The following is a 17240-nucleotide window of genomic DNA, read 5'->3' as shown; positions in this document are numbered from 1 at the left end:
GACTCCGTCTCAAAAAAAAAAAAAAAAATTGTTTTGAAGATTTAAGCAAGTTTTAAAATATTAATTGTAAATAAAATTCTTTGTGTAAACATATTAGCTAAAGTTAAAGGGTATCATTCAGTTTTTCTGTGAACTGGGCATTAAAGTAAAAACACAATGGATTTCTCTTAAAGCACTAACCTGCTCTTTAACAAAGATTGTAAAAGGTTAAAAAGAGTCTATAAAAATCTTACCTTATGATCCGACATTAAAAATTGCATACATATGTCTACAAAGTTTTATTAAAACTAAGTTTAACATTAATAATACACTAATATAAAGGTGAAATTTAGCTTATCTGGTGTAAAAATCATACAGGAAGCATTGTTAAATATAAAATGATGTTTGGCTTTCTTTGGTCTAAAAACTAATAAAAATAGGTGCTAAAGGAAATTTCTCAGTGAGAAGGCACCAAGGACTTTTAAGTCCACTGTGATGTCCCCACATTTAAAACAAAAGGTCAATTTCTTAGAAATTATATACTTGGTTTATCTTCCACTTTCCTTTCCCTCAAAACTAAAAGTCTTTTAGCGCAGGTACCACCCCTAGAATTTCCAGTAAACCAGCACCAGCCTGAAGATTACCTTCTCATCAAAGGGTGGAAAAAAGGAAAACTTGAGCCAGCCTCGGAAGGACCCTACCTTGTGCTGCTAACCACCAAGACTGCTGTTTGTACAGCGAAAAAGTGATGGACTTATCACACTGGAGTCAAAGCGCCACCCCCTGCAGAGTTGTAGGCCACAGTCCTAGGGGAAAACCCTACCAAACTAAAGCTAAGAAAAGTTTAACTCCTTCATCTATTCTATTACTCTTTCTTCTTTCCTCGCTCTATTCCTGACTAGTTATTAACATAACCAAGTCAATTTTGCTTCAAACTATTGCATTTAATGCTTGCCTTGTTATACCCTCTGGGGACTTACCAAGTCAAAGACAGCTTTCTACTTTAGAAAAGTACCTCTGTCCCTCCTGACTCTCCTCAGACTGGGCATTAGTAAATTGGGACCATTTAATCCAGGGAGATTTCGATAAAGACCCCAGTGACAACCAGGTGTCTTGCCCCTCAATGTAGAGGTTTTATGCCGTAGTTGGTCCAATGTTCTGTGGACCACTAAAGAGCAAGGATGGACTGCCCCAACCAGTTTTTGTAATTTCCTAAAATAATGCATTCATTTTATTAGAGGATCATAGAAGTTAAAGACTTAAAACAAACTTTGGCAATTAAGACAGGATATCAAGATGCAAATGCCTGGTTGGAATGGATCAAATATTCTGTCCGCACTTTAAACAAAAGCAATTGTTATGCTTGTGCACATGGCAAGCCAGAGGCCCAGATTGTCCCTTTTCCACAAAGGTGGTCCTCCAGTCGACCAGGCGTAGGCTGCATGGTAGTTCTTTTCCAGGACCTACAGCCTGGAGTAATAAGTCATGCCAAGCTCTCTCTGCTATATCCCAAAGTCTGGCACCCTGTGTGTCAGCCCCCAAGGGCCATCCAGCTTCTGTCTCCCAACGCTAAGTTTGCTTTGTATCTCATGACAGGGATGAAACTTAGCATTCCTTGGAGACCTGAAAGGATGCAGCGAGCTTAAGAATTTTCAAGAGCTTATCAATCAGTCAGCCCTTGTTCATCCCTGAGTGGATATGTGGTGGTATTGTGGTGGACCTTTACTGGGCACTCTGCTGAATAACTGGAGTGTCACTTGTGCTTTAGTCCAATTGGCCATCCCTTTCACCCTGGCATTTCATCAACCAGAGGGAGAGAAAATAAGACATCATAAAATGAGAGAAGTCCCTTATGGGTCTTTTGACTCTCACGTCTATTTAGACACAATTGGAGTCCCACGGGGAATTCCAGATCAATTTAAAGCTTGAAATCAAATAGCTGCAGGATTTGAGCCAATATTTTGGTGGGTGACAGTTAATAAAAATGTAGATTGGATAAACTACATTTATTACAACCAACAGCAATGAGTTTTCATGAGTTAAAAGAAAAACTAATGTCGGCCCCAGCCCTGCAGTTACCTGACCTGACAAAACCCTTTACAGTCTATGTGTCAGAAAGAAAAAAAATGGCAGTTGGAGTTTTAACCCAGACTGTGGGGCCCTGGCCAAGGCCAGTGGCCTATCTCTCAAAACAACTAGACGGGGTTTCCAAAGGCTGGCCCCCATGTCTAAGGGCCCTGGCAGCAATAGCCCTTATCTGCACAAGAAACAGATAAACTAACTCTTGTACAAAACCTGAATATCAAGCCCCTCCATGCTGTGGTAACTTTGATGAATACCAAAGTACATCATTGGCTAACAAATGCTAGATTAACCAAGTACCAAAGCTTGCTATGTGAAAATCCCCATATAACCATTGAAGTTTGCAACACCCTAAACCCTGCCACCTTGCTCCCAGTATCAGAGAGACCACTTAAACATAACTGTGTAGAGGTATTGGACTCAGTTTATTCTAGTGGGCCAACCTCCGAGACCATCCTTGAACATCAGTAGACTGTGAGCTGTATGTGGATGGGAGCAGCTTCCCCAACCCCTGCAAAGTGACTCTGAAGAAGAAGACAAGCTCTGCTCCAGTCACACCCAGAAGCTGACTGGTCCACGCACGGCTGAAGCATGAGAAAACACATCGCAGGACTCATTTTCCTTAAAATTTGAACTTATACAGTAAAGACTTCAACTGACCTTCCTCAGACTGAGGACTCTTCCCAGTGTATACATCAAGTCACTGAGGTAGGACAAAATGTTACTACAGTCCTATTATTTTATGGTTATTATAAGTGTACCGGCACTCTAAAAAGAACTTGTTTGTATAATGCTATTCTATACAAAGTATGTAGCCCAGGAAATGACCAACCTGATGTGTGTTATGACCCATCTGAGCCTCCTATGACCACAGTTTTTGAAATAAGATTAAGGACTGAGGACTAGTGGGGGCTCATAAATGATATGAGTAAAGCATTAGCCAAAACAGAAGAAGGGGTGCCCAAACAAGTCACCTTGAAATTTGATGCCTATGCTGTCATTAATAGTAATAAGTTAGGAATAGGATGTGGTTCTCTTAATGAGGGAAGAGGCTATATGGCAGAAAATAAGTATATTTGTCATGAATTAGGACTGTGTGAAAATGAATGTAGATACTGGTCTTGTGTCATTTAGGCTACTTGGATAAAAAATGGAAAGGATCCTGTCCACCTTCAAAAAGGAAAAAGTGGCCCTTCCTGTACCAGTGGTCCGTGTAACCCATTAGAACTAGTAATAACCAACCCCCTTGATCATCACTAGAAAGAAGAGGAGTGTGAAATCCTAGGAATTGATGGGGCTGGACTGAATCCTTGAGTAAATATCGTGGTTTGAGGAGAAGTTTATAAATGCTCTCCTAAACCAGTATTTCAAAACTTCTATGATGAACTGAATGTGACAGTACCAGAAATTCCAGGAAAAACAAGAAATTTGTTTTTGCAATTAGCCAAGCACGTAGCCCAGTCTCTCAGTGTCACTTCATGTTATGTATGTGGAGGAGCAGTAATGGGAGATCAATGGCCATGGGAAGCCCGAGAATTAGTACCTATAGACCCAGTTCCTGATGAATTCCTGGCTCAAAAGAATCACCCTGATCACTTCTGGGTCCTAAAAGCCTCAATCATTAGACAATACTGTATAGCAAGAGTGGGGAAGGACTTCACCCTTCCTGTAGGAAGACTCAGCTGCCTTGGGCAAAATCTGTATAATAGTACTACAAAAACAGCCACCTGGTGGAGTTCAAACCACACCGAGAAAAATCCTTTAGTAAATTTCCAAAGTTACAAACCGTGTGGACCCACCTGGAGTCCCATCCAGCCCCCACTGGATATGTGGGCATAGAGCCTATGCCAAGTTACCTGACCAATAGGCAGGTAGTTGTGTTATTGGCACCATTAAACCATCCTTTTTCCTACTGCCCATAAAAACAGGCGAGCTCCTAGGATTCCCTGTCTATGCTTCCTGAGAAAAGAGAGGCATAGCTATAGGAGACTGGAAAGATGATGAGTGGCCCCCTGAAAGAATCATAAAGTACTATGGGCCTGCCACTTGGGCACAAGAAGATTCATAAAGATACCAACCCCCCATTTATATGCTCAACCGAATCATACGGTTACAAGCTGTCTTAGAAATAATCATTGATAAAACTGGCAGAGCTTTAACTGTTTTAGCCTGGCAAGAAACCCAGATGAGAAATGCTATCTATAAAAATAGACTAGCCATAGACTACTTATACTAGCAGCTGAAAGACAGGTCTGTGGAAAGTTTAACCTGACCAATTGCTGTCTGCACATAGATGACCAAGGGTAAGTAGTTAAAGATGTAGTTAGAGATATAACAAAGCTGGCACATGTGCCTGTGCAAGTGTGGCATAGGTTTAATACTAGGTCCATGTTTGGAAAATGGTTTCCAGAACTAGGAGGATTTAAAACTCCTATAATAAAAATTATAATAGTAATAGGAACCTGCTTGTTGCTTCCCTGTGTGCTGCCTTTGCTCCTTCAAGTAATAAAAAGTTTTGTTACTACCTTAGTACATCAAAGTACTTCAGCACAAGTATACTATATGAATCACTATTGATCTGTCTTGTAAGAAGACATGGGTTGTGAGGATGAAAGTGAGAACTCCCACTAATGAGTGAGGTTCTCAAAGCAGGGGAATAAGGGAGGAGACTACCCCTCATATTGTCGTATGCCCAGTTTCTGCCTCCAAAGAAAGAAGAAGTAAAAACTAAAAGGCAGAAATGAAATCCATAGGCTGGCAGCCCTGCGCCGCACCATGAGCCTGGTTAAAGATCAACCCCTGACCTAACCGATTATATTATCTATAGATTCCAGACACTGTATGGAAAAGCACTGTGAAAATCCCTGTCCTGTTCTGTTCCATTCTGATTACCGGTGCATGCAGCACCCCCCGAGTCACGTACCCGCTGCTTGATCAATTCATCACAACCCTCTCACGACCCTCTGACATGGACCCCGTTAGAGTTGTAAGCCCTTAAAAGGGACAGGAATTGCTCACTTGGGGAGCTCGGATTTTGGAGACATGAGTCTTGCTGAAGCTCCCGGCTGAATAAAGCCCTTCCTTCTTTAACTTGATGTCTGAGGGGTTTTGTCTGCGGCTTGTCCTGCTACATTATGATCAAGAGTAACAGCTGGCTTATCACGACTTGCTCAAGCCTTCAACCATGCAGTTCACACTGATCCAAGCCATTATGTCATGAACTCTGCCCAATTCCAACCAGTTTCCTAGTTTTTAAGACTTGAAAACCCTGTGAATATCCTCCCTCGACTTCCCACTTCTGAAACTTACTAAGACTGCCCAGGTAGTGGTATCTCTTACAATGTACAATACATCTAACAGCCTTAACTTTGCTTGATCAATGGATTTTTCTAGTGGTCTTCTGGGCAGTTGACATGTTAAAAGTGAAATGTTATTCTTATATATGAAGAGCAACATTATGTATGTCATATCAAATTACCTTTACATCTTGAATATTGGATTAAATGTTAAAATTTCTCTGGATCCCTTCAAGAATCTTGGGTCTAGTAGACCTTGCATTATTCTTTACCCTTGGAAATTAAAGAAACCCACAGAAGTCTTATTTTCCATATGAGTCCTGTGGTGGCACTTTTCCTTCCTCCCTTCTCCCCTCCTCCATTCAGAAGGCAGAAGAAGATGAACAGAAGATTGATGAGAGTTTGAAGCCATGTTCACTCACGGTTGGATGGATGGTTAAAGGAATTGTAACTATTAAATTCATTCAAAACCAAACACTTATTGTGTGTGTACGGCTCTTATTTTCCTGGGAGAGGGGGGCTTAAGAGACAATCCCAAAATATTGAGCCATGAAAAATACAAGTTTGAACTGTGCAGGCCCATTTATACTTGGGTTTTCTTCTCCTCTGCCACCCCTGAGATAGCAAAGCCAACCCCTCCTCTTCCTCCTCCTCAGCCTACTCAGTGTGAAGACAACAAAGATGAAGACCTTTATGATGATCCACTTCCACTTAGTGAATGGAAATATATTTTCTCTTTCTTTTAATTTTCTTAATAACATTTTCTTTTTTCTAGCTTACTTTATTCTAAGAATACAGTATATAATATATACAACATACAAAATATGTGTTAATTGACTTATGTTATTGGTAAGGCTTCTGGTTTATAGTAGGCTATAAGTAGTTAAGTTTTGGAGAGAGTCAAAAGTTATATACAAATTTTTGACTGCATGAGGGGGCTGGCACCCCTAACCCCCATGTTGCTCAAGAGTCAACTGTGTAAATAATTATAGAGATACATGAATTAAAGGAATCAAACAGGGCACAGTAATTTAGGATTATGGAGTCAGTGGGTTGGAAGGATGGGGAGACCTCTTAGAGAGAATGGGCAGTGAAGGCCTCCGTGGGAGGTACTGAAGCTAAGACCCGAGAGAGAAGCAAGGCTGGACTAGGGTGAGGCAGGTGGCGCATACGACACAGCATTGAAGGAAGCCCTCAGTCTCAGCATTACACGAGGCAAGATCGGTACTTTCCCAAGCCTCTCTTTCCTCGTGTTAATTTTTATTGCACCCTAGAGAGGAGAAATAGACAGTCCCACAAAGGATGTGGAGTGTGTGTGTGTGTGTGTGTGTGTAGAATAAAGCAGTAAGGTGAGGGGCTGGGGAGATGGATATATGCACAGTGATCCCAGGCAGAATAAACAGGCTATACATAGGCCCTGAGGTAGAAAGGCATTTGGTAAGTTTCAGGAGCTGAACGGAAGCCCTTATATTTGGATGAGCATGGACAGAGATAGAAAAGGCCCAAGAGGAAGGTGAAGAGGCAGGCAGATCCTGCATCAGGTGGGCCTTGCAGGCCACATGAGGCATACAGATCTTATCCTAAGTGTAATTAGAATAGTTTCTAATCTGGGATGCCATGTGATTGAATATATATTTACAAGATTTCTGAAAAACAGATTGAAAGGGGGCAACGGTGAAAGCAGAGAGAACAATTAGGAAGTGTTTGTGTTAGTACAGGCCAGAGAGGAAGATGGTCGGGACTGGATGGAGATGTAGTTATGTGTCACTTAACAATGAGGATACTTTCTGAGAAATGTGTCATTAGGTGATTTTGTCATCATGCAAACATCACAGAGTATATTTACACAAACCTGGATGGTATAGCCTACTACACACTCAGGTTGTGTGATGTAGCCTATGATCCTAGGCTACAAACCTGTACGACATGCTACTGTACTGAATGCTGTAGGCAACTGTAGCACGATGATAACTATTTGTATATCTAAACAAATCCAAACATAGAAAAGGTACAATAAAAATAAGGTGTTATAATCTTATGGTACCACCAGTATATATGTGGTCCGTTGACCAAAACATTGTTTTGTGGCTCATGACTGTACAAAGAAATGGACAGATGTGAGGTATATTTTGAGGCAGAAATCACAGGACTTGCTGACATGTGGATGTGGAGCTTAGAGGAGAAGTGTGGCTTGGAGATCTAGGCTATGGAAGTGGGTGAGCTCCTCTAAGGAAAGAGGGAGAGGAAAGGAGGGAGGAATGGGGTGTGGAAGGGAGGAGGGATGAGGAGAAGGTCTGGGAAGCTCTAACACTTAGAAGTCTGGTAGAGAAGAGATCAGACAGGAAATAGTAAAGTGAGGTACATACAAATTTAAGAAGAGTGGTGTTTCAGCAACCAAAATGTCTATTGATGGATAAGTAGATAAGGAAAGGGTGATAGATACATAAAGTGGAATGTTATTCAGCCATAAAAAGAAGGGAATCCTGTCATAAGTCACAATATCAATTAGTATTGAGGACTTTATGCTAAGTGAAATGAGCCGGTCACAAAAGGATAAATACTGTGTGATTCCACAAATATGAGTTATTTAAAGTAGTCAGATTCACAGAAACAGAAAGTAGAAAGGTAGTTGCCAGAGGCTGGGAGGAGGAGGTAGTGGGGAGTTGTTCAGTATTGCCTGAAAAAGTTCTAGAGACCTGTTACACAACAACGTGAATATACTTAATGCTACTGAACTGTATACTTAAAAATAATTAAGAGGGTAAATTTTGCATTATTTTTTAAACCACAATTTAAAAAATAAAAATTAAAAAAGGAAGTATTTCAAAAAAGAGAGAAATGGTTAACTGAATTGAGTGCTGCTGAGATGTCAAACAAGATGAGAGCAAAGTTAATTATAGAATTGTTAAGATGGTGAACAGTGGTGACCTTTATACAGTTGGTTTCAATGGCATGAAGAGCATGAGAACAGGAAGGTTAGAAGTGGAGACAGTTTGTGCAGTTTTCAGGAGGTCTAGCCAGGAAGAGAGACTTGAGGCATAGTCAGTGAGAGGACAAAAAATTGAGGGAGAATTTTGTTTTGCTTTCTTTTGTCTGAGGAAGGAAGATACTTCAGCATATTTGAACATCAATAGCATTATCCGTAGTAGAGGGAGAGATTGATGGTGCAGGAAACAGGAAGAAAATCTAAAGAAATGCAATCCTTAAGAACGTTTGAGGAGATAGGGACAGAGCTCCTCTGAAGGGACTAATTTTGACAGGACGACAGAGACTCCCTCTCACATGACAGGAAAGAAGGACGAGAAGGCTGGAGTGCATGCAGATGGAACGTGGGTTTAGGGGTGAGAAGAAGATAGAATCCTCATCTGGTGGCTTTGATTTTCTCTGTAAAATATTAGGTGAGGCTGGGGAAGAGTTGCAGCAACCGTTTGAGGAAAGTCAATGAATGTAATTAGTCATCCATGATCATGGATAAACGAGCCTGCCAGTGAATCATATCAGGGTTGACCAGCTGTGTGGAATTTTGTATTTATTATTTTAAAGTGAAACTAGCATGTTATATTTTATTCTAATATGCACAAGATGCACATGTTTTAACCTCAGAATTTGGGATGCATTCTAGCACTGTTCCATAGTTTCCTAGTATTGTTGGTTTCCTCGCATTGTTTCATAGTTTAATTGCCACCATTGTTTTCTTTATGGTTCATAAAACAATGGGCATATCATAATCAATGGCACCTTACGGTGAATGAGGTATGGTAGATGGCTTTGTTCTGTAATTTTATACCTGCCAAGTACAGCTGCTTGTGTACAGACATGGAGAGGGCATTTGTTTCAGGTTTGGGTTTTAAAGAAGATGAATAAAGTTGAGAGAGAGCTGTAAAGTTGACAATAGCTGTCAATAACAGGCATATTTTGGCCCACTTAGGGAAAAACACAATTGCAATGGGACTAGAAAAACTGCTTCCTGTGGAGATCAGCTCTTCATTATCGGAAGAGTTTAATCTGGAATTTTGGTCCACATGGCTAGTCTAAGATGTTTTGCCAAATTAAGATCGTATCATAAATTTCTCTTGTAAGCTTAATACTCATGAAACAACAGTTCAGAATTCCTTTATCAATCACCTTTTCCGATAGATGTCCAATACTGAATGATCATGAGTTATGTCCTGGGTGACTATTGAAGAAAGGATAGGGAACATGTGTATTCATTCACAGAACATTTAATAATTACCTGCTATATGCCAAGCAGTCTATTGGGTTTTGAGGAAATAAAAATACAAAATGAATTATCTGATGTTGAAGAGCCCACAGTCTGATTTAAAAAACAGACAAGAAAGAATTGACACCAGAAGTATTCTTTCATCCAATAACTTACGTAACATGTATTTATTGGATTCCTACTGAGTGCCAGGCATTGTTCTAGGTGCCAGAAATAGCACCTAGTGCTATTTGCAGTGACAAAATTACCAAGTCCCTACCTCCGTGGTCCTTACCTTTTAGTGAGATAGGTCAATTGACCAATAGCACACCACTAAGCATGATACTTTTGACTAGTGATAGACTGAGGAAAACAGTGAAATGTTATAGAGAATGACTGGGTATTACTTTAGATTGAATGTTAAGAGTATAAATTAAGCTATATATTTTTTTCTTTGACACAGAGTTTCGCTCTTCTTGCCCAGTCTGCAGTGCAGTGGCGCGATCTCAAGCAACTCTCATGCCTCAGCCTCCTGAGTAGCTGGGATTACAGGAGTGTACCAGCGAGCCCAGCAAATTTTTGTATTTTTTGTAGAGACAAGGTTTTGCCATGTCAGATCTCCTGACCTCTGGTGATCCACCCACCTCGGCCTCCCAAAGTGCTGTGATTACAGGCGTGAGCCGCTGTGCCTGGCCAAATTAAGCTATTTTGGCCGCAGTAACAGAAAGTCTAACAGTGGCCTAAGCCCTCAAGACACTAATTATTTATTTTAAAAGCCCAGAGGTTATCAATCCCAGTATGGATTTAGTAATTCAGTCATGTCATCAAAGTTCAAGAGGTTTTCCATCTCTCTGTTTCCCCATTCACAACACATTGACATTTTCCTCATGGCTGCAGAATGACTGCCATAGCTGCAGATACTACATCCTCTCAATTTCCAAAGCCAGAAGGGAAAAAGGGGTGGGAGAATGGGGACCAGATAACATTTTTTCTCCCTAGTGTTCCTGTCTTAATTATCAGGGAAAGGTTCTTTCTAGAAGCTTTCACACCCCCTAGCAGACTTCCCCCTAAAATTCATCAACCAGAAATTGTGCCCTCCCTACATGTAGTTTCGTGACCAATGAAGAAGAACTATATTACCACAGTTCATTCAAAATAATCATGGGGCATCAAATCTGAGTTTTGGGCAAGGAAGAAGGCATTGTGGACTGGGGTAGGTAAATAATGATTGCCACCTCAGAGAATGCTTCCCTGAGGAGATGACATTTGAACCAGAACCTAGACGATGAGGTGGTGCCAGTCTTGTGCACCACGTCTCATGGTGGCACAAAAGGAGAAGCTAGGCCAGAGTAGATGGTCAGGAAGGGCTAACAGGGGAAGAGGCACTTGAGGACGAGAATGAGTCAGCCAGATGAAGCTATGGGTGGAGAGGGGCGGAGGACTTTCAGGCTACAGCAAAGCCCAGTGGAGAGGAAAAGCAATGTGAGCCAGTTTGTATGGCTGGAGCAAGATCAGCAGGACAAGGCAGGCCACAACCTTCATGGAGATGATTGCAGAGGGGAGGATTTGGATTCCAGCATTATGAAATCAGCGATAAGGCAGATGTATGCAAAAGAATGGGTACTCAGTTTCACCTAGGGCTTTGGAGGAGACCTACTCAAGAAGAGAGTTAGGTTGAATCTGACTGAGTACAAGGAGTCAGCCAGGGAACAGAGGTGGGAAGGATGTCGCTTAGGCACAGGGCACACACAGCAGGCATGAAGGCTTGCAGGCTTGAAAAAATGTGATGAAACCATCAGTAGAGCATCACCAGTGGATGATGTATGAGTCAGAGAGTGACTGGGGATGAGGCTGGAGCCATGGCTGGGAGTCCTGCTTCATTTGGTTTAGGCCAGTACAAGCACCTGCCTTTTCAAAAGTTGGGAGTCCCAGCTCTGGAAATAATAGCTGGGTTGGCTTCCTCATTTATGCTGTGCAGGGCTGGGCTTGGACGATCTTCAAGAACACTTCCATTTTTTACATTCCTGATCTCTGGTAGATGCTCAATAAACGTTTACTGAACAAGTGAACCATTAACCATTAAACAGTCTCTCCTGCTGCCAAAACTTTGCTCATCAGTGTAAATAAGACATATCCTTCAAGGCCTGGTCTGTCCCTGTGTTCTCCATGAAGTGGTTCCTGACCAGCCCAGCCTCCGTCAACTCCTCCCTTGTTGGGAGTGACTGCCTCAGCTATTAGTAGAGAAGATCTTGTATGTTTTTCATATTTATGTGTTTTCTTCTTCCAACAAGAGGTGTGAACTCTGGGAGGTTAGGGGTCATATTTTATATGAATTGATATATCCACAGATGCATGGAACACTGGGCATTTTGTATATACATAATGACAATGCAGCTGGTGAGGATGTGCTAGTGTAGACTCACCAGTTGTAACAAATGCATCACCTACTGTGAGATGTTGACAGTGGAGGAGGTTGTGTGTATGGGGGGGGTAGGGATATTTGGGAAATCTCTGTACTTTTGCCTCAATTTTGCTGTAAACCTAAAACTACTCAAAAAAATAAAGCATATATATATATATATATATATATATATAAAATTTTTTTTTTTTTTGAGACAGGGTCTTACCCTGTCACCCTGGCTGGAGTCCAGTGGCACAATCTCCACTCACTGTAGCCTCAATCTCCTGGGCTCAAGTGATCCTCCCATGTCACCATGTCAACCTCCTGAGTGGCCAGGGCTACAGGTGTGTACCACCATGCCCAGCTAATTTTTTTTTTTTTTTTTTTAAGTAGAGACAAGGTATCATTATGTTGTTCAGGCTAGTCTTGAACTCCTGGCCTCAAGCATTCCTGCCTCAGCCTCCCAAAGTACTGGGATTACAGGTGTCAGGCTCTGTGGCCAACCTATATTTTTTAAAAGATGGAATTTTCCCATCTGAGGAGCAGACTTGAGTGAATTTTAAGAGGAGTATTCAGTCCTCAAGGGGATTCACAAACTTAGAACTAGAGAAAAATAGCAACACAGTACTCACAGCAGCTGGGAACTTTCCCATCCTTCCCTGGTCACTTCCTAGAAGATTAAGACTAACCAAGGAAACAAAATGAGGAAGGGGGAATGCTGAGATTAAAATTAAGGGGTGCCTTTCAGTATATTAAGAGAACTTCATGAGGATTTTGAAAAATGCCATGCTCTAGATAAATATAGCTTTTCAAACATGGGATTGGGGAAGCTAAGAAGTTCATAAATACAAAAAAACCAAGAATTTTTGAGTGTTTCAAATTTAAAAAAAGATATGTCACTGATCATGTTGCTTTTTGAGAGTCTTTGTCCTTGTGTCAGTCAGTGTAGGGTAGGTTATGCTGAGGTGACAAATAGCTCCCAAATCTCAGGGATTAAGAATAGTAAGAAGTAATCCTTTCTTTTTTTCTTTTTCTTTTTTTTTTTTTTTGTGACCAAGTCTTGCTCTGTCACCCAGGTTGGAGTGCAGTGGTGGGATCCTGGCTCACCACAAGCCCCGCCTCCCAGGTTCACACCATACTCCTGCTTCAGCCTCCAGAGTAGCTGGGACTACAGGCGCCTGCCACCATGCCTGACTAATTTTATATATATATATATATATATACATATATATATATATGTATATATATATATATGTGTATATATATATATGTATATGTATATATATATTTAGTAGAGACGGGATTTCACCATGTTAGCTAGGATGGTCTCAATCTCCTGACCTCGTGATCCACCCGCCTTGGCCTCCCAAAGTGCTGGGATTACAGGCGTGAGCCACTGCGCCCGGCCAGAAGTAATCCTTTCTTATGATCATCATGTGTTAGCAGGGACCTCTTCTTATCATGGTCACTCAGGAACCCAGTCTGATGGAGTAACTATTATTCTGAATTGCCGGCACCATGCAGAATTACTTGCATGCCCCACTGATCACAAGGAGGTGAGAAATTGCAATACTACCGTTTGCTTGCAACTGGGGACTGATAGGAATGATTAGGGAACTATACCACCATAATCCTAGTGACCAGAAAGCCAGCCAGCCAGTACCAGAGCCCCAAGCAGAGGCACTCGTGGTTTCCAAATTTCATCTTTAGGCTCAGGCTGATTTGTAAGAACAAAGGAGCTACAGCCATGTATCATATGTCCTGTGCTACCACCACAGTCTTGAATCCCTTGCCCAAGACAGGAGCCTTTGCTTTTTGTGAGAGTCCGTGTCTGTCACCCAGTGTGACTCATCCATTCTCCAGTGCAGTGCCCCTCCCACTGCAGGAGCTACTCCCATGCAGGACTTGTCTGTCAGGCTGCAGCACTCCTGCCCATGGGGCTGACTGCCTGTGGGAACGCAGGGCCCAGCCTGGGGAGCTGCCATTCGAGGCTAACTTGACTCTCATTCGTACAAGAGCCCAGCCTGCTGATTTGTAGCAAGGTATGACAGAGGAGAGCCAGTAATGTCCATATCTCCAGCTGCCAGGGAGTGGGGCAAATTTGCCGGTGACTTTGTCTTTGGCCAGCCACAGTGAGTAGTCCCAGGTCCTCCTTCTTCCAATGACTTTCTTTGGAGAGGAATTTCAGAGATGACCAGCCACTCATGATTCTGTATGTATGAGGCTTTGGTAATTCGGGGTTTAATTAATAACATATGTAGTGAATAAGTGAATGTATACAGTGAATAAGGGAACATGTACAGTGAATAAGAAGGAATTTGTTAACTTTGAGGCACTTTATATAATAAGAGCACAAGTCTGTATAAAAATAGTTTTGTTTTCATTTATTCTTCTCTGTTATTCTGTGCCCCACTAATTTTATCCAAAGATCAGAATATAGGAAATGGGAACCTCTAAATAACATTTTTTTTCTGATCATCTCCAAGTTACTAGGTGTAAATACAGAAGTTAATGAACATTTTTATGATTATTTTCCCTCATCAGACCTTGTAATGTTTTATCTACAATTTTGGCTTATTATGAAGATATCACTAGCCTCAAATCCTTCTTGAAACTGAGGAATATTTTTATACCTTCTCAAAAAATCTTGCACCAACGACTAACCTATGGCAATGAAAACTCTTGGCCTTACACATTCTTCTCAGATGAGACCTTCTCAAGAGGAAGGTAGACTTTCGGGAGATTTCTCTTGGTTCTTAAGCTTGTCTTCATTGTGTCATTCTTCGTATTGTGGGGATGTAACTACAGTTCCGTTGTTTTTTATACTATTCTTTAAAATAGTATAATTGATGTTTCATTCGTTTTTTCTGATTCTTTGTCAGTATTTGTTGAATGTGAATTTTAAAAGTTTAGTTTTGCTTAAAAATGTTTATCCTTTGAAATTTGACAAAATGTGTTTTTGCCTCTTAAAGCAAACTGACAGATGAAAGTGAGGCTTGAATTTTTCTCACATTTTGGTTTATTACATTTCCTCTTTCAAAATTCATTCATAGACTTATAGTTTCGAAAAATCCACTTATTCGTAGTTCAAATACATAATTTCAAATATATTTCCGGGCAAGTGGTTAGCCTTAAAAGACTGTAAGACTTGTACTTTGTGTCCTTAGCGATAGTATCCTAAAATAATGTAGCCACAATCCTGTTCTAACAATATTTGCATAATATAGAGTTACAACATCATTGTCTTTTTTGAAAAATGAATAGAAATGTGTAAACAGAAATCAGACCTCTTCTTCACAGATAATGAGATCAGGGGATTCAGTTACCAGGCCTGGTAACTGGTTGCTCTTTCTAAAATTGGACATGGGAGGAGAGCACAGGGTTTGTCAGTCGAAGTCATGTGCCCTGGGTTCAAGCATTAACAGGGTGCAGTTCCTATAGAGGATAATATTTTTAAGTATGTCTAAAAGATAATAGAACCAACTGAAAATCAGTCTTCTTTATCATCAGCATGTTCTGGTAATTCTAACCCATGTCAGTGATATGGGTCAGTGATATGGGCAGACCAGGCCCACAGCCACCTTCCCCACTTGGTACTGCTGGTGTGTGTGTGTGAGATTTGACTTAATTCAATAGTGGGCAACAGTCTATCTCAGGAGACAGTGGCTACTTCCAAAAAACCATAGTTTAGCACACGGTCTATCAGTCTCATTATCTTGGGAATTGATGGCTTCTGAGTTTGTTATTTTTATATATTTCTTTTAACATAAGAGCCATCTCCCAGGCCAGTAAAACTCCTGATTTTATTTTTATTTAGGGATGACACTATAGAACCTACTGTTTCTGCCTATTATTCCTGAATATTTTGACTGCAATGAACAACTCGTTAGCTAAAGCCCCAAAGGTGATTCTATTTTAGTAATCCTCAGAGATCTCATAGAACCCAGGGTGTGAGACACAGGGGTCTGAGTGGCCTCAGGACTCTCTTTATGATCTTTGCCCCTCTTGGTGCATCTGCTTCCTTTTGCTCTGTCCTTCTTTCTACAGTTGGGGTGTTCTCAATCACATATTAATATCACCTAGAGATTTTTTTTTTCTCAGTTTTATATATTAATATCATCTGTGGAATTTAAAAGACTGTTTATCCTAATGTTAACAGCACAATCTAGGTGAAGGGAAATGTAAGTGTTCATTGTTCTATTCTTTCCATTTTTCAGTTGTAATTAAATTATTCGAGATGAAAAGTTTGGGGCAACATATTAGTGTCTGAGTCTCAGCCCCAGAAATTCTGATTTCAATGGTTCTGAAGTGGGGCCCAGGCATGAGCATATTTTAAAAGCTCCTCTGGGAATCCCAATGGGCAATCGAAGGTGGAAATTACTGCTATGGATTGCTGGGATTTTCAGCTTCTCTCGACAAAGAGAGTGAGTCCCATCTCTTTCTTCTTGTCCAAATTTCAAAATTCCTGGGGTGAGGATGGATGGGTTCATCAGCTGCCATCCCCTAATGCAGTCAGCTCTGGCCAGGTCCACCATTCAGCTGGCTGCACAAACAGGAAACATGGACAGGCTAAGCAGTTTCCAGACAGGCATGGGTGGGCTGAGGGGCTAGTTCGGAAAATAAGTGTAATGATAATAGGAGTCCAGTGTATTCCTCTAACAGAAATGCAAAGTGAGTCCTGAACTGCTGAATTTGAGAGTATCCAGCTGTTGATAAGACAAAGCCATTGCGTATTATGACCGCCATTTTTTCAAATTATGTCTATTTCAAAAGAATGGAATAACAGAGAATTGGTCTTTGTTAATTTGAAACTTTTATACCGCAAAATACAAATTAAACATGTTTGATAACAAAAACAAAAATCCTCTCCATATTAGAGTAGGAACTTGCAAAAGTTGCTCTGCATTAGATGATGTGTATTAGCAAATACTGTGCTTGGCATAATGTTCTAGTTGTAGCAGGTATAAATTTTATCTCATAATACATCTGGCTTTTAAAATATCACATTTCCTCAAAGATTCTAAATCAGTTATAAATCAGTTAATAGGACGAGTCCTCCCTACCGCCCTTTGATTTCCTACAAATATTTTTTGCAGGAAATGCTATCTTGGCTTTGTGTTTGGAGAGGCTATTTCCTACTAAGGATCTGGTAAGAATTTGGAGAGTCTAAAGCAATCTCAAGTCATCATTGCAGTTGGAAGAGAGTGGCACTATCCCTTCTGTGCAAGCGTGGGCATGGAGACATTTTATGATGGTCTTTAATGCCCTTGATCTCAAAGTT

General features: G+C 40.9%; 1 protein-coding gene across 1 annotated transcript in view; it reads left to right on the top strand.

Annotated features, from left to right (window-relative positions):
• The first annotated feature begins 13878 nt into the window (after nt 1-13878).
• The window catches only part of LOC102133539 (putative adhesion G protein-coupled receptor F2P), a 39435-nt gene continuing 36073 nt past the window's right edge, over nt 13879-17240 (top strand). The window contains exon 1 of the mRNA XM_005552784.5: nt 13879-14001. The gene's annotated coding sequence lies outside the window, so the exon portion shown is untranslated. The remainder of the gene's footprint in view (nt 14002-17240) is intronic.

This window comes from Macaca fascicularis, chromosome 4 (genome assembly GCF_037993035.2).
Source record: "Macaca fascicularis isolate 582-1 chromosome 4, T2T-MFA8v1.1".
In the NCBI taxonomy this organism is placed as follows: domain Eukaryota; kingdom Metazoa; phylum Chordata; class Mammalia; order Primates; family Cercopithecidae; genus Macaca; species Macaca fascicularis.
This window is presented reverse-complemented; position numbering and strand designations above follow the sequence as displayed.